Genomic DNA, 24,235 nt, shown 5'->3' with positions numbered 1-24,235 from the left:
AACATTTTTAAGCCGATTTCCCATTTTTCCGTCTGATTTCTGTTTGAGGATTGCATTCACAGTGGGATCCCTGAGGCGGAAAAGTTGGTATAATTTGAGCTGATGCCATCATATTCCATAGGATTGTTGCTGTTTCTTTAGATTTGCCCAGCGCGGACAGTATCTCCAAAATATGTCCTTTCGCCACAAATGGCACTGGCAACTCAACGAACCTCGAGGGACTTGCAATGCTGCCCAATTCGGGTTTCCACAAATTGCTATACGTGATAATTCATCACACATCTTGTCACTTCGAGTACTGCTTGTAGGGCTTCTATTTCTTGAGGATTAATGCCGCGGTTTTATGGCTTTTGTAAGATGTGTCACTACCAACACAATGTTCCTGTCGCAAATTCGAATAGTATTGAATTATGGATCCAAAGAAATGTTCCCAAGATAAAGCCCAGAGGCTGGTTTCAAAAGATTGAGAGTATTCCGCGCAGACCTCTCACAACTTGTCAAACCAGCTCTCATTTTTAATAGGCAATATGTAGCATCTCATTTCAAAGTTATGTTCTGTGTTATGTGGTGGTTCCAAGCCCTCTTTTGAAAATCCCATAACCGTTCGAGCGGTTTCATCCGCCTTTCCCCTTAATTATGTTATGCATAAACTCAGTGAAGTCAGCAATTAGCATATGGATACGACGGTAGAAAACTCATGCCGACATAATGTTTTCTCTCCTAATATTAAACAGATATAATTATAGTTTAGAAAAGCGAAAAACAAAGGATATGTGCTGGTTGGTAACCAATGAAAAACCACAGAACTATTGAAATAAAAATCCAATACTCTATTGCATATAGCTGCGTCAATTAGTTGCCCATCATATGATATAATTTTAGACGAAGGATTCGGTACTGGCTGGGATGAATGTTGCAAACCAGTCAAGGCCAAACAAAAGGCAAGCTATAAGAATTGTAATCAGAATAGCTGCCATTCGCAGCGTCACGAGCTTTAAGAAGTCTCCTAGCTCAGATATTATTGAAGGTAGCAATGTCGACGGATTGAACAAGTTCTTGAATTTTACCTGAATGGTTTCAGGCAACAACTCAATTGAAACTGTGCTTTGAAAGTACTCGGCCAGCCCAGCCGGCAGGTGTGTGTCATTTTTTAATGAGGTATCGCTGGACAAACAAATAGCGTCATTTTGGGAGCTGGAACATATTCCCAAAAACCATATTTATACCAAAGACGAAAATTACTGCGAGGAGTTGTATCAAAAAACCACCAAAAGAAATGAGGATGGCAAATATATCGTGTCATTGCCTTTTAAGCAGGATTTTAAAAAGGGTATCTCATTAGGACCGTCGCTAAAGAGCGCGTGCTCACAATTTTTCAGAAATGAAACCCGGTTAGCGAAAAATCCCGAATTGCAGACGGAATATAACCGAGTCGTGTCAGAATATGAAACGTTAGCTCATATGGCACGAGTAGAAGAGCATGTTCCGGCAGATACATGCGATACCTATTTTTTACCCCATCACGCAGTAATTAAGGAAGAAAGCAGTGATTAATATTAAAATTTCAGTACTCTTTATTTCACAAAATATGCAGTGGAAAATAACAGAAAGAGAGTGTAAAGGTGCAAGCATGCAATTGCTACAATATTACCTTTAATATATCCAGGGACTCTGCGTTCTGGCGGTGTGACGTTTGATGTGGTTTTAACTTGCGGCTTCAAGACGTTCGAGCGTGCGTAAACTGATGCGGTTTTCATCCAAGTGAAAGAGTTTCCTTTCCACGCATTCCGTTTACCCCCAAAGCTAACAGGCCTTTGGCGGGGTAACTTAACGAAACGTCACTTTTCCTTTTAGTATAAGTGCTAACGGCCGTAACAAATAAGCGGTTTTGCATTAGATTGCATTAGGGTGGCCGGCCCTTAATTTTCCTTTGGGGTTAGCCTGCTGGCCTAAACAGACTTTAACACGATTTTGGATGCAATATCTAAACAAACATCGACAGTAACATCCAAGATGGAAGCACAGGAGGTACGCATTTCAGAAATGTCGTCGCAAATGTCATCTCAAATGGAAGGACAGAAGATATATATGGCATCTCAACTGGAAGAGCAGAAGACATATATGATGTCTCAGTTGGCTGAGCAGTTGAAAGCACAGGAGGTCCGCATTCCTCGCAGCTGGAGGCAGAGGAGATAAGGGTATCATCGAAGCTGGAGGCCCAGGATGCAAAAATTTTACAGTTTGAGAAAAAGAGAGGACGTATCGAGCAGTTGCAACTTAATCGCCTGCCTACTTAAGCGAGTAATACGAAGGTAAAAACTCCATCTTTTGACGGTTCTGTTCCTTTCCAGGTCTTTAAGCTAGAATTCGAGAAGACTGCAGAAGTAAACAATTGGAATGCTGAAAATAAAGTTGCTGTACTGTTCGTGGCATTGAAAGGGGCTGCAGCTGAACTTTTGCAGACAATTCCAGAGTACGAACGGAACAACTATGAAACATTGATAAGCGCTATAGAGAGGCGATACGGAAGCGAACACAGGAAACAGATAAACCAAATTGAGTTGCAAAACCGTTACCAAAAAGCTAATGAGACTTTATAAGGGTTTGCTTCGGATGATGTAAGGTTGGCTCATTTGGCAAATGCGGACGCACCCGTGGAATACATCGAGAGGGTAAAAAGCCAGAGCTTTATAAATAGCATACGGGACGTGGAAACGAAGCGAGCGACATATGCAACCGCAAAACCCACATTCGCAGACACGGTATCACATGCATTGACTCAGGAAACTGCCTCTCCATTGATTAAAGCATAAAAGGCTCATCGTGTGAAAGTAGAAAGACCAGAGTGGGTAGACAAAATTTTGGAAGCATTGAAGGTTACCCGGTGTGGCGGCCACCGTGTTGTGATGTTAGCGTGCTCCGCCTACCACACCGAATTCCCTGGGTTCGCACCCCGGGAAAAGCAACATCAAAATTTTAGAAGCAAGTTTTTTCAATTAGAAGAAATTTTTTCTAAGCGGGGTCGCCCCTCGGCAGTGTTTGGAAAGCACTCCGAGTGTATTTCTGTCGTGAAAAGCTCTCAGTGAAAACTCATCTGCCTCGCAGATGCCGTTCGGAGTCGGCATAAAACAAGTAGGTCCCGCCCCGCCAATTTGTAGGAAAAATTAAAAAGGAGCACGACGCAAATTGGAAGAGAAGCTCGGACTAAAATCTCTTCGGAGGTTATCGCGCCTTTCATATTTTTTTTTTTTTTATTTGAAGGGTCCCAGTAGAAGAATAATGAGGCATTCAAATGCTTAAAGTGTGGAAAGCCAGGGAACATTGCGTTTTATTGCAACACCAACCCTAACAGTTGCAACAATGTGGGTGGTCGTAAACGCAAAGCTGGAGGAGATAAGCAAGAGAGAGTCAGATATAAAGATCGAGAACTTGCCCCAGCTATTGGATGTCGTGTGAATCTCGCAAACTGGAAGGAAATCGAGCAGTCTTACCGTCAAAGGAAATGTGGATGACAAGGAGCGTGTACTGACTGTAGATACCGACGCATCTCATTCTTTAATCCGATCTGATTTCGCCAACAGGAGAGTAAAGCCATTACCTGGAGCAAGATTGGGTACGATTACTGGCGAGTATAACCAAGTCCAATGGGAAGTGGTATGTGAAGTCTTAATTGGGGAGGTCATAGTTCTACACAAATTCGTTGTGGCAGAGATCGTTGATGAAGTCATATTGGGAGTAGATTTCTTAGTTGACTATGACATCAGGATCGATATGCAGATAAGGATTATGCAGTATAATAACAAGGATAGACCACTTAATTTCAGTTTTGAGCAAGGGTTCAGCAGTAAGCGAGTGTTGGTGAAAGAGATTCTACAAAAACCACAAAAGTCAAAGGCAGCCGATTGGGCAAGGGTTGATGGAACGAATGGACCAAACAAAGCAAAACCGAAGGTACCTGCGATAAAAACACTGGCATTGACAAACCCTAATGGATGCACTGAAACGAACGAAAGAATTTTCCAGAAAGAATGCAAGGGTGGTTTCAAGCCAGCGCGCACTACTGTTGTGAAACGTCAACACGGTACTGATTATGCAAAGCCAACTCGTCAAGATCAAGCCCTACGAAGTAGTTCATTGGCCAAATAATAGAGGTTGAGGGAATGGTCCATGATAATGAGTAGAAGGATGAAACACAGGTACGACAAGAACAATAATTCGGAAGGTTTCTTGGAGGGAGATTTGGTAATGGCATACAACCCTTACTGGCGGAAAGGTGTTCCATCCAAATTTTGGTGCGGTTGGGAAGACCCGTACAAAGTTGTGAAGAGGATCAGTGATACCATCTACCGCATAGAAACAATTGGGAAACCACGAAATAGAAGGGTGGTTTAGTTGGAGAGGCTAGCAGCGGTTGGATCGGGAGATTTGTCTGATCGGGACGATCAGACTTAGGTAGAGGGCAGTGTGACGAATATTACCATGACTAGTAATAAGCTCCCAAAACGAAAACATTGCAGCGAGCCACACTGTGTCATAAACACATCAATCATCATTGACACCCATATAAAGCACGATGAGATATTACGCGCACACACTTGGAATCATCAGCCGAAGTTGCTACACATTCACACGCATATGATTATGAGAAACGCATAAACTACGTTTGTATATGTACCGCAGTTCTAGCAGGCGAAACGTCTAGACTGTAGTAGAAAAATGCGAATGAAGCAGCAGAGAGTATAAAAAAGCGCAAGCTGAGTAGTCAGAAAATCAGTTGGATTTAAGCACGCTATTGGTTGTGAAGTTAAGTGTTATTGTGAAGTACTTTCAAAGTAGTCTAATAAAGACCATTTTTGCATTGTTGAATATTGGAGTTATTTATTCAACAATTTAGCGATTCGAACGTTATTAGAAGGTGTAAAATAAGCGGAGTTTTGCTAAATTCGTTACAATATATTAGTATTTACGACACTTTTTTCGGGAAATGTACCCGGGACCGACTGGAACTGGGATTGGGAATAAGGTATAGAGAAGAATAAGAAGTAGAGAGAAGTGAAAGAGGGAAGGGGAAAGATTTTGTGAAACAGATAGGGTTAGACGAAGATAGAGCGGAAAAGAAGTGATGGAAAGACGGAGAGGGAGAAAGAGATGAACAGAAAGAGAAAGGAAGAGGGAGCAGTGAATAAAAGGACAAGAAAAAAGGGGAAGGAGAAGGCAGAAAAACGTCTGCCGAACTTGCTAGTTTATATTATAAATATCTTTTATGCACGAACACACATTTATTGTCAACATTTTCTGTAGCCACAAGACGTCGTTAAATTTTAACTTTTTACTTGCTTCCAACATTTTTTGAAGGTTCTGTCGGCTTGTCAGAGGCGATATCACATTGAGCTCTCAGCATTATTTATCTTGACAGGCCATCCTTATCAGACCACCCATATACATGTCAGCTTCAGCATCCCCCTTAAGAGGACTGGTATAAATTTCAGAATGTGTAGCTGGGGCAACCTTAAGAGGTTACTAAACATAAAGCCTGAAGAGGATAGAGAAAAACAGCTCAATGGCGCTCCGAGTCCTAGAGATAAACCTGCAATACAGTAAAGTGGCATCGAGCAAACGCCTTCTGAATCTTGAGGAGGGTTCATTTGATGTGGCGCTAATACTGGAGACTTGGCACTCATCTGAATGAAAGGTTTCTGAAAGTAGTTTACTTTTACTTTACTTTATTTATTACAGCTTAATTAAGCCTAACTTATATCTATTTACAATGTATGTATATATATAATAACACAAGTTTACAAATTCAGGTCAACTTTTGGATCTGAGCAGATAAGAGCGATTCTTAACTATATTTGATATGCTGAATTCGAATCTGCATTCAGTTTTTCAAGATTGATTCTAGTTTCCGCGATCTCGCATGATAGCACCATTGTGCTGTTATAGCAGCTTTTAAATCGTGGCACTGCTTGGTAAGTAAGTAAAAATGGCAGAATGTTCATAAAAGTATGAACATATAACTACGCCACTCTAAAATAAGTAAATTTATACAGTCCACTAGAATTTAAGATAATATTGTCATACATACATACTTACAAAACAAACAGGATAAGGTACCTAAACCTATCACACATACACACACATATGTACACACACTTGAGGAAAGATAAGTATAAACAACCCTCATACAAAACAGATGGTTTCTTAATATTCAAGCAATGCCCTTGAACAAACAAACAATAGAATCAATAGAACAATAGAAGCAAACAATAGAATAAACTAAGAAGACATTAAATTAGTCCTTTGTCTAACATTAGATACACAAACGCACTTACAAGTATAGTTACGTTTAGGAACATAGTTTTAGATTTTAGTATATAAGCAAATGTAAAATAGTTTAAGACTCAGAATTAAAATATATTCTAAACCATCAACACCATTATATAAAAATAAAAATGCAGAGACAGTGTTGCAAAGTTGATCCAAAGTGTTTTTGTTACGTTTGTGGTGGTTATATGATTAAAAAAAGTGGCAAAATAATAACAAATGCGCTCAAAGATGCGTATCTGCACTACTTTGGTTTCAGCGTAGCAGACACTCGTAAGTCATGGAGACCGAAATTTATTTGTAACGCATGCAAAACAAAGCTGTATAAGTGGTCATCGGGAGAACGTGAGTACTTTTCCTTTTCAATGCCAGCGCTCTGGAGAGAACCTAAAAACCATAAAGATGATTGCTACTTTTGTTTGATGAAAGTTACGGGTGTAAATGCAAAAAAATTAGCAAAATATAATTATCCTGATGTATCATCAGTATCCAAGCCAGTTCCACGTACTGCTAATGATCTATTGCCAGTTTATCGAAGTATAAGTGCAAACGTCGTGGAAACTTTAACTCCATCACCCCCGAGCAGTGAAAGTGACTTTGGCCACATTTAATTTTGCAAGATGAACTAAGCGATTTGATTCGTGATTTGAATTTGTCCAAACAAAAAGCAGAGTTGCTAGGATCACGGCTGCAGCAATGGAAAAATCTAGACTCTCGAACAAAATTTACTGTATACAGAAACAGAAATGAGGCACTTCGACCGTTCTTCAAAAAAGAAGACAACATAAGTTTCTGTAACGATATTAATGGTTTATTTAATGAAATGAATGCACCCTACGATCGAAACGAATGGCGTTTATTCATTGATGGTTCCAAATACAGCCTAAAAGCTGCTCTTCTCCACAACGGGAATAACAAACCATCTATTCCGATTGCTCATGCAGTACAAACGAAGGAATGCTACGAAACAATGCGGAAGATCCTGTGCTTCATCAAATACAATGATCATAAATGGAAAATATGTGGTGATCTAAAGGTATAAACATTAATTCCAATTAAATCGATAACACTTATTTTTTATATTATTTCAACAGGTTATTGGCATCTTAACTGGGATGCAATCTGGATTCACCAAATTTAGTTGTTTCTTATGCTTGTGGGATAGCCGCGCAACTGAACATCATTATGTGAGGAAAGAATGGCAAAGTCGTACTCAATATGAGCCTGGACAGCAAAACGTCTCCGCTGAACTACTTGTAAATCCACAAAACATTTTCCTGCCACCTCTTCACATTAAAGTTGGCCTTATAAAGAACTTCGTCAAAGCATTAAACCGTGAAGGACCCGCTTTTCAGTACTTAGTCAAGTTGTTTCCTAAATTGTCATATGCAAAAATCAAAGAAGAAATATTTTTCGGACCTAATATTAGAAAACTAATGGCTGATAAAGAATTTACAAAATGTTTAACGCCGATGAAGCAGCCGCGTGGGCATCTTTTCAAAATATCGTTCACCACTTTCTTGGTAATCACAAATCCCCTAATTTTGAGGAAATTATTGGCGATATGTTGGAAATTTATCGCAAGATTGGAGCTCGGATGTCTCTAAAGATACATTTTCGGCATTCCCATCTCGATTTTTTTCCCGAAAACTTGGGTGATACGAGCGACGAACAGGGAGAGCGGTTACACCAAGATCTAGCCAACATTGAAAGACGATACCAAGGATGAAGGCATGATGAGCGACTATTGTTGGACTCTAATACGCGAAACAGATACTAAACAATACAAAAGGCAAAGTTCCACCAATCTTCATTTCTGATTTGTTACTTTTAAGTTAATAAAATGAATATTATTTGACAAAAATCTTAAAAAATGAATTTATTGACTATATTAAAAACTAGAATCAATCTTAAAAAACGGAATACAGATTCGGATTCAGCGTCATAAATTTACTTAAAAACCACTTTTAGTTGCACAGATCCAAAACCGTGTATACTTGTGTAATTTTAACTAGACTAACATATAATTCTAACCTAGTTATATCTATGAACTACCGTATGGTGCTGAACTGTGGCAGACCTCCGAATCATGCCAACACTATTTTGATGCCAGTTATCTCTGGTATGAAGGCCTGTTTACGCGGCGTACGCTGTCATACGTCCCATCTCCCCCTTTTATACGTATCTCTATGAATTTATTTATAACCGGTATCTTGAATTATATTCATTTATACTGAATTGTATTATATTCAATTATCCCCAAAATCAGTGAATTGTATTTAACTTTAAATTTCCCATTGGGAATCCTCATGAACGTGTGGCAGCCTCCACCGCGTAAATCCACCAAATTGAATTCGCCGCAAGTACAGGATGGCGATCCGGCACGATCGCCACCTGTCAAAATCCCACAACCTTTTTGGTCACTGCAAAAATTTTATTGTTGTCATCTGAAAAGAATCAAAACCAACATCCTTTGCTTTCGACAAAACAATTTTGTAAATTCATTATCCTACAATTTATTATAATCATACACAGTGTTGTAAACTTATTATAGTTCTTTTGCTACTTCTGAACTCGGAAATATTTATTCCGGAAGAAATACAAGTGACATTAATTGAATGTACTAATACGCTTTGCTTCTCTTTTATGCGTGTTGCATTGACTCTAAATCACAAACAAGTAAACTTTGCGCTGAATTTAAAGGGCGTTCAAAATATTTTAAACTATCTAAAGTTCCCCAAACGAGCGATTGAAACCGGCCTGTTTAATATCAACATAAACCGACGTCCTTTGTGGAACCACGGAACAATTTGATGAATAGCATTATTTAAGGACTAGGAAATAACAACCACAAATCCTGCTGATACAATACGAGCATTGTTGGACAACGCAACGTAAACTCCCAAGAAAAACATTTTATGGTGTATAACATTGTGGGAGATAGTGTCCCGAGTTGCAGAAAGCCTTATAACATCAGCGACAGCAAGAACAAAGTTACAAACCACAGAATCGCCGTCAAGGAGTCATTACTGTCGGGCACATCCTCAGAAGTCTATACCGTCCGCAACCCTACCTACATGCCGGTGAGTAACACCCCCTTAATTAACTTAGGTCCTTCGTCGCCATTGACGAAAACAGCATTTTTAATAATATAAATTCATATACATACATTACGTATATTCCCCCGAGTATATTTTGGAGGCTCCCACCAAAAAATACATTCTCCCGCCATAAAAGTATATATTCTCAACCCCTATATACATATATACATATCGTGGTGCATTACAAACCGGTAAATCGCACTCATACTTTCACAGAGTTAACCTGTGTCCCTTGCGGTATAATTTAAATACATATCCCCACTTTTACATTGTTGGCGATACCCAGAAAAAATATCGGCCAAATTTGCATTGCTTGAAATACCCAGCAGTAAATTCTGCAGCTCAGCCCAACTGTCCCAGGCTACTCCCAATTCAGTCTAACTGGTCCTAGCCTACTACACTCTCGACCAATAGGAAAACTTCTCCCTTTGGTGTTCCCGTATAAATAAACACTCGGCAATCTCCAAAATAACCAAAATAGCTAAAGTTAAATTAAGCAAGTCCCTATTTAGAATGGTTTCCGTGGTCGAAAATAAATTTATATCCGAAACGATTCTCTTTACGGATTACTGCGCTCGGTTCGGCACAACCGACATCCAGGATAATACCGAGATATCTCTGAAACTAAAAGACAAAAACATCGATGTATTCTGGGAAAGGGTACAGAGCGCATATGACGCCGTCGTAGAATCAGATGACAACGACCTCCCTGACGGCTTTAAGTCCTCAGCTTTCGGTAAATACCGTGCCTGCCTTATAGCGTATGAGGACACGAAGGCAAGAATAGGGTATCAACTCCAGATCAGATCCCGTCCCCGTTACAACTACCACTCCCCAAGAAAGTTCCGGGATGCACCTCAAAGTACCCGCCTGTGACACCGAAATCTTTTACGGGAGTTGTGATCAATGGCCGTCCTTCCGTGACATGTTCACTGCGGTCTATATCAACTACCCAAAACTCTCAAGCACCCAAAAATTGAACCATCTCAGGTACAAAACTCAAGGAAAAGCCGTCCAGATAGTAAAGCAATTCCCACTTAGTGATGACAACTTTGCTCTGGCTTGGGAAGCTCTGAAATCGCGATATGAAAATAAAAGAGTCTTGGTTGATAATCAAATAAAAGTCCTCATTAGCCTCAAGGCCATTCAGACTGAAAACAGCGAAGATATTCGGCGATTGCAATCTTCTGTCAACAACTGCCTCCAGATTCTAGCCACACAACAAGTCTCGACAGAGAGTCGGGGTCCCATATTAATATATCTGGTTTTGGGAACAATCGTTAAGCTCGCGAAAAGACCTCCCGAACTGGTTCCAAATGGATCAATTTCTGACTACTCGATACGAGATAGTGGAAAGGGTGGATCAATGGCGACCAGCCAAACCCCGATACAATCCACCTTCCACAAATTTCTCAAGGCCTCATCCAAGTCAGAGCAACCCCAGTTCAGGCAGGGTCAAACCCAAATCCAAAGCCGCAACCCCCCGCACAATAGCAACTACTCCCAAAATCGAACAAATGCTCATGTGGCAGAGCATCAAAAAATCTACGCCTGCAGAATGTGCAAGCAGTCCTCTCATACGCTACAAAGCTGCTTGCGTTACAAGAAGCTGACAATCCTTGAGCGGAAAAATTCTTGAAAGATAACAACCTGTGCGAAAGTTGTCTATCTCAAACACATCTTAAAAGATTTCGCCAGCACAATAACATGTCTCTACTGCCAAGGTCTCCACCCTTCATGACACCTCAGCCCCTCATCATACCACTGGACCGCGAAGATCGATATCCCAGTTAACAACCATAGGATTTAGAAGTACCAGCCAACAAAGCGTCCGTGAAGCAGCAGCTACGGAAGAACTTCCCTCTAAATCAAACGCAGCCCATATCCAGTCATTCCACTCCGAAAATGACAGCCAAATCATTCTCCCCACATCGATAGTGTCCATAGAACACCGAGGTGACTGCTTCAGGCTCAGAGCCTTAGTGGAACAAGCTAGGCCTTCCATATACCCACTCCCTATTTGAAATATCGGGCATGGGAGGCGGAGTAGTACAAACCTCCATCAAGTTGTGCTCACTAACCCTAGTCTCAAATAACCATAAGGTAAAAATAAAGGCCGAGGCAATAGTGCTACCTCGTCTCATTAGCAACTCCCAACACTCAGGCTTAATAATGACCAAATGCGTAAATGGTCCCACCTCAAGCTAGCAGATAAGAATTCTCAGAACCCCTCCCAAATCGATCTGGTATTATGCAGCGATCTCATCCCACAAACAATGCTAAACGGCATCGAAAAGATCTCTCCGACACTGCTAGCCAAAAACACAATATTTGGCTGGATAATAAGTGGCCAATCCCCCGAAATTGTGGGAGCACACTCCTCTCAAGCATGGGAAGTGACGAATGTCCAGCTGAATGAACAGCTACGGCAATTCTGGGAAATTGAAGAAATACTCAGAACGCGAGTGGAAACCCCAGAAGATAAAATGTGCGAAGACTTTTATCAAAGCACCACCACTCGCATGGGTGACGGTCGATATATGGTTCGGCTCCCATTTAAACAACATTCCCGAACGACATCGACCTAGGTCAAACCCGTACTGCATCCCTACGACAGTTCCATGGCATGGAACATACCCTCTCAAAAAAGGGCGATCTCAAGCAGCAATACGACCAGGTACTCGAAGAATATCTGTCCCTAGGCCACATGGAAGAATGCAGTCCCAGTGAAATAGAATCCCTGGGTAAATACTACTCGTTCTATCCCCTCACCATGCGGTCGTTAGGCCAGACAAGAAGACAACAAAAGTCAGAGTTGTGTTCAACGCCTCTAAAAAGTCGGGTTCCGGTCACTCCCTTAACGATGTTTTATGCACCGGACCAACCCTCCAACCCGATCTCCGACTTATGTTGTTGAAATGGCGAACATATAGATACATATATGTTTAACGGCGATGTAGAGAAAATATACCGCCAAATTCTCTTGCACCTCGATGACCGAGACTGCCAATGGATAATATTCCGAACCCCAGAACACAGTCCAGTAAAGGATTAGAAGTTAAAAACGGTCACCTTCGGAGTTAACTGCGCGCCTTTCCTGGCTATTCGCACTCTACACGACCTGTCTAAAGATATAGCCGATTCCCATCCACGCGCACCCCCAATACTAAAATCCGAGACGTATGTTGACGATATTTTATCGGGCAGTCATGACCGGCAGTCATGACCTCCAATCAGCCGAGCAATCCCTAACAGAGACTATAGATTCTCTCAATTCAGCTGGCTTCCCCCTAGAAAAGATCACTGCAAACCATCCCGGGATCCTAAAAAAAATACCGAAAACGGATTTGCTTGAAACCAACTTTCTCGAGTTCGAAAAGACTAGCACCGCCAAGGCCCTGGCCATCCAGTGGAACGCCCTAACGGATACATTCTCGTATACCGTTGACTCAAATCCGGCATTCACTGCAGCCACGAAGCGACAAATTCTCTCTTCCATAGCAAAATTTTTCGATCCCGCAGGGTGGCTAACGCCAATCATGATACTGGCGAAAATATTGATGCAAGAATTGTGGCTAGACGGGACCGAGTGGGACGAGGAGGTTAAACCCATCCGTCTAGTCAAATGGACGCAGTTCTCTCAAAATCTTCCCTCTATCTCAGCCATCCAAATACCCCGATGGATGAATTTTACACCCGATCAATATGTTGAGCTCCATGGATCCTGCGACGGCTCAGAAAAGGCTTATTGCGCAAACCTGTACCTAAGAATTACCGTCGGTACTCAAGTCCATTCTCACCTTATAGTGTCCAAAGGCAAAGTTGCTCCTCTTAAAACGATTAGTCTGCCACGCCTGGAGCTATGCGGAGGGCTCCTATTAGCAAAATTAGTCACAGTAGTCCAACCCCATCTCGGCCTAAGTCAAATAAAATTAATTATGTGGTCCGATTCGGAAACCGTGCTAGCCTGGCTGGAAAAGCCATACGTCTCTAACCGAACAGCGCGGATTATAGATCTCATAGGGAATGTCCGTTGGCGACATGTGCGAAGCAAAGACAACCCCGCGGATCTTGGAACCAGAGGATGTAGCCCTGTCGAGCTCGCTAACTCATAGCTACGGTGGAATGGACCAGATTGGCGTTCCCGACCCCCCGAGGACTGGCCAACACCAACGGCCACAAATATTGGACCCCGAACTCCGCCGAGTTGAGGCATTGCACGCAACGGAAGAGGTAGAAGACTTCTTAGAACGGTTCTCCTCCTATCCCCGCGCCCTACGCGTAACAGCGTGCATGTTGAAATTTATAACTCAGCTTAGGAATGCTGTAGGAGGCGGTCGTGCCGCTAACGATCCCGTTCTCTCTTACGCCGACGTCATGCGTGCGAAAGCCCGTCTGCTGAGCTTGACTCAGTCGAGATTCTTCGCTTCCGAAAGAGCTTCCCTTGAAAATTCAAAACGAGTCGGAAAGCGAAGTCCCCTACTAGCACTTGACCACTTCCTAGATACAAACGTGATTCTCCGTGCCAACGGACGATTAGTAAACGCCGACATGACCTACAATGAGTGTCATCCCATCATTCTCCCCGAAAAGGCTCGATTTACCACCCTCTATATAAGGTTTCTGCACGAGAACTTCCTCCATGCGGACGTCCGCCTCCTGCAACAACCTATGAGGCAGGAGTTCTATACTCCCCGACTCAAACCTCAGTTGAAAAAATGTGTTTTCCAGTGCAAAGTCTGCACCATTCACAAACAGCAAACGCGATCACAAATAATGGCAGCCTTGCCCCCGAAAGATGTAGATTCACCCCTTCCCCCCCCCCCCCCCCCCCCCCTTTCACTACGACTGGTGTAGACTTCGCTGGCCCGTTTCAGATAAAGCCTTCTATGCTCCGGTCTGCCAAGATAATGAAGGGCTATGTAGCCGTCTTAGTCTACTTCGCCACCAAAGCCGTCCACTTGGAATTATGTTCCGATCTCACCACCCAAGCGTTTCTCGCCGCTTTTTCCAACTTCGTGGGATGCCGAGGATATCCCAGCAAAATGATGAGCGACAATGGCACAACCTTCGGAGGAGCTAAGCGTGCCACGGAAAAGGAGCTCATATCATTTCTCAGGGAAGTCTCGTCTAACGTCGTCCAGAAGTATGCACCGCACGGCACCAACTGGCAATTCATCCCCCCTGGCGCTCCACACATGGACGGTCTATGGGAATCCGCGGTCAAAAGTTTTAAAACCCACTTTAAAAGGGTCGCCGGGACCCACACCTTCACGTTCGAAAAGTTCTCTACCTTATTAATTTGAATAAAGGCGGTTTTAAACTCTCGCCCCCTCTCCCAGCTGTCTCAAGATACTTACGATCTCACCGCCCTCACCCCGGGTCATTTTCTACGAGGCGAGCACCTGCTCTCCATCCCCGAACTGAACTATGAACACCTCTCTATGATTAACCGTTGGGAACGGTTGAAAGTTTTACATTGTCAGTTCAGCAAACGCTGGAAGAATGATTATCTCATGGAGCTGAACAAGCGATACCGATGGAAGACAACCCAACCTCCGCCTCGAAAAGGCGACCTCGTAGTCAACAAAGAAGACAACATACCCCCTTTCGAATGGCGCTTAGGACGCGTGGAAGACACCCATCTAGGAAGAGACGGTCATGTTCGAGTAGTAGACGTACGCATCCAGAATGGCGTACTCACCAGGCCGATCACAAAATTGTGTTTTCTACCGACCCCCGAGCCTGACTCAGGCCCTAAAGGCTCGATAGCAGCCCCACAACGTAATACAGTCCAACCCCTGTGCTATCACAAAATCTACATACATAAGTTTAACCCCTACCAACACTCTACACCCAACATCATGAGTGACTAAAATGTATTCTATCCTATCTTCCTCAGATGGATCGCCAACGCCCCCCAGTTCTCGCACCGCGCCGCTCACTAGCATCCCAGGTGACAGTGCCCACAGCTCGTCAACGACGTGACGAAGTCCTGCCCGACTACCGACGATGCCGTTTGTGCATGCGACCCCATGCGCTACCAATTTGCCCCATATTTGCTGCCGTGCAGCCCCATCAACGCGCGTTGGTCGCACGTGCACACAATTATTGCACGAACTGCTTGGCACTGTCACACCACACACGTGCATGTTCATCCAGTTAGCGCTGCTGCGTCTTGGAATGCCATCACTATACTCTGCTGCATCGAGACACCGGAAGTCACCAATAACCTACTGCAGAGCAACCACCGAGGCGCCGACGCCATTCCTCACGCCGCCGCAGGCCACGCAACCGCGACAGTGGGTACGTCCAGCCACCACAATCACCACCCACTGCAAGCACGTCCGACACCGCATCCAGCGCTCGCCGCAACCACCGCGCACCGACCGTGCCCGATCGCACAATACGATGCACCGCCTTCGGTTTGCGAGCCTCAACGTACAAACACAAAGTTGGGAAAATCCTCATTACGGAAGCAATCAGGGCTTTGACCGAGCTGCAACACACTTTAGGCGCTTAGTGCGTCTAGGCGGGCCAGGATGTTTATGCAGCATAGGCTGTCATACGTCCGATCTCCCTCTTTATATACGTATCTCTATGAATTTATTTACAACCCGTATCTTGTATTATATCCATTTATACTGAATTGTATTATATTGAATTATCCCCAAAATCAAATAATTGTATTTAACTTTAACTTTCCCATTGGGAATCCTCATGGACGTGTAGCAGCCTCCACCGCGTAAATCCACCAACTTGAATTCGCCGCAAGTACAGGATGGCGATCCGGCACGATCGCCACCTTCAAAAACCCACCACCTTTTTGGTCACTGCAAAAATTTTATTGTTGTCACCTGAAAAGAATCAAAACCAACATGCTTTGCTTTCGACAAAACAATTTTGTAAATTTATTATCCTACAAATTATTATAATCATACATAGTGTTGTAAACTTGTAGTAGTTCTTTTGCTACTTCTGAGCTCTGAAATATTTATTCCGCAAGAAATACAAGTGATATTCATTGAATGTACTAATACGCTTTGCTTTTGTTTTATGCGTGTTGCATTGATTCTAAATCACGAACAAGTAAAATTTGTGCTGAATTTAAAGGGCGTTCGAAATATTTTAAACTATCTAAAGTTCCCCAAACAAGCGATTGAAACCGGCCTTGTGTATCAGAAAAGCAACCGCCAATTTGGTTCATCATCACATAATATTCGGTACTGTGCACCGTGGTGTTTAATATCAACATATGCCGACGTCCTTTGTGGAACCACGCAACAAGTTGATGAATAGCATTATTGAAGGACTAGGAAATAACAGCCACAAATCTTGCTGATACAATACGAGCCTTGTTGGACAACGCAACGTAAACGCCCAAGAAAAACATTTTATGGTGTATAACATTGTGGTAGATAGTGTCCCGAGTTGCAGAAAGCTTTATAACAGCAGCGACAGCAAGAACAAAATTACAAGCCACAGAATCACCACCATCGCCGTCAAGGAGTCATTACTGTCGGGCACATCCTCAGCAGTCTATACCGTCCGCAACCCTACCTACAAACCGGTAAGTAACACCACCCTAATTAACTAAGGCCGTTTACGAATAAGCACGAAGGCGACATCCGAACAGCGATGCACTGATATGATCGAGTGATGCGTTGCAGTATGTGCTTCGGCGACCTTTATTGTATGCGCACGAGAGCTTGGAAGGGAAATTGTTGGAAGACGCTTCATATCAGAATACTTAGCAGGCATACATTTTTATTGATTCTATGGAAGCCTACCTATACAGTACTAAATTGGTAGTGTTTTACAATAAATATACAATTTTTTTTTAATCCTTTGGCTTTACATGATTTGATAACATTAGGTAGCTCGTTATAGCATTTTTATCCCTTATAATACAAGTTACATTTGTCTGCTTCAGTTTTGTAAGCAGGTAGGTTGAAGTTATTTTTGCTTCTAGTATTTACAGAATGCATTTATTTTACATATTTGATGTTACTATTTAAGTACGCAGGCAAATTACCGTCTATTATGTTCTTAATAAATTTCATAGTAAAATAAAAAATTTGCTGTCTAATGCAAAGACAATTTAGAGCAGAAAGCATGTCTCTGTTAGGTGTATCACAGCGTTTTTTGAGAATGAATCTCATAGCTCGGTTCTGTTGCTTTTGTAGCTTTTATATTTGACTATCTCGCAATATGAAAAATATAATCGGACAGTAAATAAAATGTGGTTCGATTATTGATCTATAAACCATTACTTTGTATTTCTTATTTAAATATTTGCAGGTTCTCTGTGTAAAATATATTTTTATACTCAGTTGAGCAGAGCTCACAGAGTATATTAACTTTGATTCGATAACGGTTGGTTGTACAAGTATAAAGGAATTGAGATAGATATAGACTTCCATATATCAAAATCATCAGTATCGAAAAAAATTGATTGAGTCATGTTCGCCCGTCCGTCTGTCCGACTGACGGACAACACGATAACTTGAGTAAATTTTGAGGTATCTTAATGAAATTTGGTATGTAGGTTCCTGGGCACTCATCTCAGACTGCTATTTAAAATGAACGATATCGGACTATAACTACGCCCACTTTTTCGATATTGAAAATTTCGAAAAACAGAATAACTGCGATAATTCATTACCAAAGACGGACAAAGCGATGATACTTGGTAGGTCGGTTGACCTTAGGACGCAGAATGAAAAATAAGTAAAATTTTGAACAATAGGCGTGGCAACGCCCACTTTTAAAAGAAGGAAATATAAAAGTTTTGCAAGCTGTAATTTGGCAGTCGTTGAAGATATCATGATGAATTTTGGCAGAAACGTTACTGCTATTACTATATATGTGCTTAATAAAAATTAGCAAAATCGGATAAAGAACACGCCCACTTAAGAAAAAAAATTTTTAAGTCAAATTTTAACAAAAAATTTAATATCTTTACAGTATATAAGTAAATTATGTCAACATTCGACTCCAGTAATGATATGGTGCAATAAAATACAAAAATAAACGAAAATTTCAAAATGGGCGTGGTTCCGTCCTTTTTCATTTAATTTGTCTAGGATACCTTTAATGCCATAAGTCGAACAAAAATTTACAAATCCTTGTGAAATTTTGTATGGCTTAGATTCTAGGACGATAATTGTTTTCTGTGAAAAAGGGCGAACTCGGTTGAACCCACGCCCAGTTTTTATACACAGTAGACCGTCTGTCCTTCCGCTCGGCCGTTAAAACGATAACTTGAGCACAAATCGATATATCTTTACTAAACTTAGTTCACGTACTTATCTGAACTCACTTTATCTTGGTATAAAAAATGGTCGAAATCCGACTATGACCCACTTTTTCGATATCGAAAATTTCGAAAAATTAAAAAATTCCATAATTATATACAAAATACGAAAAAAGGGATGAAACATGGTGATTGGATTTGTTTTTTGACGCAGAATTCAAATCAAAAGCATTTGGAATCTTGGCAGGAATACTGTTCCTGGTATTACATATATAAATAAATTAGCGGTACCCGACAGATGATGTTCTGGGTCACCCTGGTCCATATTTTGGTCGATATCTCGAAAACGCTTTCACATATACAATTAAGGGCCACTCCCTTTTAAAAACCTCATTAATACCTTTAATTTGAGACTCATATCGTACAAACACATTATAGAGCCATCCCTGGTCCACCTTTATTTCGATATCTAGAAAAGGTGTCCACCTATAGAACTAAGGACCACTCCCTTTCAAAATGCTCACTAACAGTTTTCATTTGATACCCGCATCGTACAAAAACATTCTAGAGTCACCCCTGGTCCACCTTTATGGCGATATCTCGAAAAGGCATCCACCCATAGAACTAAGGCCCACACCCTTTTAAAATACTCACTAACACCTTTCATTTGAGACCCATATCGTACAAACAAATTCTAGAGTCACGCTGGTCCACCTTTATGGCGAAATCTCGAAAAGGCGTCGACCTATAGATCTCCCTTTTAAAATACTCATTAACACCTTTCATTTGATACCCATATCATACAAACACATTCTAGAGTCACCCCTGGTCCACCTTTATGGCGAAATCTCGAAAAGGCGTCTACCTATAGAACTAAGGCCCACTCCCTTTTAAAATAATCATTAACACCTTTCATTTGATTCCCATATCGTACAAACACATTCTACAGTCACCCGTGGTCCACCTTTATGGCGATATCTCGAAAAGGCATCCACGTATAGAACTAAGGACCACTCCCTTTTAAAATACTCACTAACACTTTTCATTTGATACCCATATCGTAAAAAAACCTTCTAGATTCACCCCTGATCCACCTTTATGGCGATATCTCGAAAAGGCGTCCACCCGTAGAACTAGGGCCCACGCCCTTTTAAAATACTCATTAACACCTTTCATTTGATACCCATATCGTACAAACAAATTCTAGAGTCACGCTGGTCCACCTTTATGGCGATATCTCGAAAAGGCGTCCACCTATAGAATTAAGGCCCACTCCCTTTTAAAATACTCATTAACACTTTTCATTTGATACCCATATCGTACAAACAAATTCTAGAGTCACCCCTGGTCCACCCTTATGGCGATATCTCGAAAAGGCGTCCTCCTATAGAACTAAGCCCACGCCCTTTTAAAATACTCATTAAAATCCTTCATTTGATACCCATATCGTACAAACAAATTCTAGAGTCGCCCTGGTCCACTTTTATGGCGATATCCCTAAATGGCGTCCACCCATAGAACTATGGCCTACTCCCTCTTAAAATACTCACTAATATCTTCCATTTGATACACATGTCATACAAACACATTCCAGGGTTACCCTTGGTTCATTTTCCTACATGGTGATTATCCTCAGTATGTAATGTTCGGTTACACCCGAACTTAGCCTTCCTTACTTGTTTTAGCTATTTTTCCCACTGTGTAATCAACGTGCTCATTGAACTTGAGTTTATCGTCTATTTTTATTCCCAAATATTTGATGGTGTTGACACTTTCTATTACTTCGTGCTTAATATTTAAATTTTTCAGGTCACTATTTCGGAAATTTCGTCTGGAAATGACCATACATTTGATTTTGTTGACATTCAGTTTAAGTCTGTTTACGCATAACCAATCATAAACACTATTCCGATCTTCTTGCATTTTACTATATATTTCAGTTATATTTTCTCCAATAAGCATCAGTAGTGTATCATCCCCGAAGAGTTTAATAGCACAGTACTTTATAGAATTAGTTATATCATTGATATAAATATTGAACAGTATTGGTGCCAGCACCGATCACTGCGGTAGGCCAACTGGTACCTCTGTTTTCTGGGATAAGGATTTTCCAACTATTGTCCTTTGATTCCTATTAATGAGGAGGTCTTCAAACCATTTTGACTCATACTTGGCTTGCTTTTTTATTAGTAGCTTTTGGTCTATCGTGCCAAATGCACGTTTTAAATCCAAAAATACAACTATTATATGTTTATTCCTGCTTAGGTCTTCTTTCCAGTTCGCTATAACTAACTTCAAAGCACTTTCACAGGAATGCTTCTTTCGGAAACCTGATTGCTGGGGGATAATAATTTCTTTATCTTCTAGGTATTTCCCAAGCTGGTTTTTTACCACTGTTTCTAGTATTTTCTGGTCACATTGTAGCGTATTAATTGGTCTGATCTCATCCGCTTTAAGGTATTTTAAACCTTTTCTATCGACACAACTACGGAAGATTTCCATAGCTTAGGAACTATACCTGTATCTAAGTTTTCGTTAAGAATTTGAGCTTAAAAAACCCTGTTTAGGTTATGGAGTCTTTAATGACTCCTTCCGAAATGAGCTTTTTCCTCCAATTTTTTTTTGTTTTTTTTGAATCTGCTTACTATTTCAAGTACGTCAGTTGTAGAAACTTTTTGAAACATAAAAACATTTGTGTCATTTTGCACACCTAGGGTACTATTATAATTGGCGGAAATAACCGGGATATGCAGGCTGATCTCCAATATACTGTCAATAAAGTAATCATTTAAGGACTGCGCTATTTCACTTTCCTGATTATAAAGTTGGTCGTTTATTATTATTTTTTGAATGCCATTATTTTCTTTAGCAAGGTAGCTTTATTTTCGATACTCAAATTTGCAAAGTCAGTGAAGTTGAACTGTCGTAATTGGTTAATAAGACTGTCACGTGTGTAATTTTCCCAAGAAATTATGGTTTTCCTAGTTCTCATTTGAAGTACTTTATCTAACTTGATTTTAAATTAAATTGTTTCATGATCTGAAATCTGAAATCTAATATTCTTCTAGTTTTGCATATGATATTGAGCTACTATCTGTAAATAATAGATCTATCAATGTTTCGGTGTTATTGCCTTTTCGTGTGTAAAAATCTATTTTTTGTTCCATAGCAAAGGACCGAAATAAGTCAACTAACTGTTTAGTATAGTTTGTGCTTACAGCTATTTTATATTGGGGAAACATATTTTTTATTTTTAGAATGATACACCAGATATTTTTGTTCAGTGCTTTGTTGTAGCCTATTGTGCGTTCAAATGAATCTTTTGCATATATAAGAACTCCACCCATGTGCCTACTGTGTGAATCGTACCGTATAAATTTATATGTTTGTACTTCCAACTCTTGATTTGTGATTTCATCAGTGGAACAAGTCCCTGAGCAAAAGATAAAATGAGGATTTTGTGATTCTATCAGACGCTCTAGTTCAGCTTTGTTAGCGACAATACTACTAATATTCAAATATATACAAATCAGTTCCTTAATAATTCGTTGCTAGACCCGTGTCTTATTTTTCAACTGTGCATATTTTTTATACGCAGGACAATCTTTACTAAAAGCGTGATGATTTACATCGACATCAATAACTTTTTTTTTTACCAATTCGCTGCAATTAACACATTTATTTATGTTTGAGGTGCATTCTTTGCTGTCATGGGCTCCAGCACATTTTCTGCACGCTACTTTATTTGTACAATCATTGGCTTTGTGCTTATATTCCGAGCATTTAAAACATCTCAAAACGCTTACATGTTCGTAAGCGACACAAGTGTCCCACTCTATATACAATTTTTTTTCTTGCAAAACATGTTCAGATGTTACTGCATCTGTTTCTACCAACGCAATATAACTTTCTTCCCTACGATTTGTGTTTTCATACAGCTTCACAACTTTAAAATCTTTCCCAATACATGAATCGTTCTGCTTAACTAAACATTCTACCAAACGTTCATTGCTAATTTTGTCTGTGATCCCAACTATTTTAATAATTTTTTTAATTCATTCTTATTTTTAGTCTTCTCTGTATCATAATCATTTCCAATCGCTTCCTTTACTTTAGTTGAACTTTCTCACAAGCACCGTGGTGTGATGGTAGCGTGCTCCGCCTACCACACCGTATGCCCTGGGTTCGCACCCCGGGCAAAGCAACATCAAAATTTTAGAAATAAAGTTTTTAAATTAGAAGAAAAATTTTTATAAGCGGGGTCGCCCCTCGGCAGTGTTTGACAAGCGCTCCGGGTGTATTTCTGCCATGAAAAGCTTTCAGTGAAAACTCATCTGCCTTGCAGATGCCGTTCGGAGTCGGCATAAAACATGTAGGTCCCGTCCGGCCAATTTGTAGGGAAAATCAAGAGGAGCACGACGCAAATTGGAAGAGAAGCTCGGCCTTTGATCTCTTCGAAGGTTATCGCGCCTTACATTTATTTTTATTTATTTCTTACTAGGCCATCAGTAGGCTCAACAACTTTTTTCAGAGCTTCCTTTGTTTCCTTAGCTTTTTTACCTTTCTTTTTCGGCTTGATGACAATTTTATTCTCATTTGCGGTGGCGACCTGAGCATAAGATTGTTTCGAAATTGTCTGCTCATTTGTTACGCGTAAATTGTCTAATAACTCATTGTTCTTTTTAAATTCATTCGACAAATCCCTTACGATTTCATTTTTCATTGCATTCATTTTTACTTCAATATTGTGCTCCAAGAGGGGGTTGAAGTCCGTGATAATGCTACTTTTTATTTGAGAGCATTTATTACTAAATATCTGCTCAACTATTTGCTTAACATCACTTGATATTATTTTTGTTTCTTCACATCTGCTAATCAAATGTTTAATTTCGACACATTTTGTATTTGTATCTGATAACGCACACTGGTTACAGAACCATTTCAAATTAATATTGTCGGTTATTAATTTGATTTCGTTTCATTTGATGTTACTGCACTTCACGCAGAAGCTATAGCCACACCCACCAGAGCAAGCTTTCATCTCATCTACTTGAAGCAGCTTTGCAGTACATTATTTGCACTCTGCTGGCATTATTAATTGTATATCTTTTCAGTGTATGGCAAAGATATGCAATAATATTATATTCTTGAACTAACTAGAATTGTGAAAGTGATACATATAGTTTTACATAGCAGTTTTAGTTTCAGTGGATTAATAAATATAAAAACCTATTCTACCGTGGTGGCAGCACTGATACGTAACTTATTTATCTATTGTATTCCACTCTTTCTTTGTGTGTCTGTCACTTTGCTTCTTCTATCATTCGCTAGTATCAATATTTTAAGTATTTGCTAATATTTTGCGCTGTGTTAGTGATAGAGAAAAAGCAAAAAAACGCCAAATATAGAGGGAAATTATCGCGTTAGCGTAGCAAGAAAGTAGTTTGACAACTTTTGGTGTTCTCACCCGTGCTGAGCTTATCTGCAGGCGTCCGTGTATGTGTTGATGTTAGCAGCGCAGTGGTTGCTGTGAGAGCAGCAGCGTAGGCCTGTG

The 24,235-nt window shown here is 40.7% G+C and overlaps 1 protein-coding gene and 1 pseudogene across 22 annotated transcripts in view; both read right to left on the bottom strand.

The window, feature by feature from the left end:
* The window catches only part of RyR (Ryanodine receptor), a 1,962,175-nt gene that overhangs the window by 1,901,003 nt on the left and 36,937 nt on the right, over positions 1-24,235 (bottom strand). The gene's annotated exons all lie outside the window — the stretch shown is intronic.
* LOC137246002 (nuclear pore complex protein Nup205-like) lies at positions 8-23,413 on the bottom strand (annotated as a pseudogene).

This window comes from Eurosta solidaginis, chromosome 3 (assembly GCF_040869045.1).
Source record: "Eurosta solidaginis isolate ZX-2024a chromosome 3, ASM4086904v1, whole genome shotgun sequence".
In the NCBI taxonomy this organism is placed as follows: Eukaryota; Metazoa; Arthropoda; class Insecta; order Diptera; family Tephritidae; genus Eurosta; species Eurosta solidaginis.
Note: the sequence above shows the minus strand (reverse complement) of the source record. Positions and strands in the feature narration are given on the sequence as shown.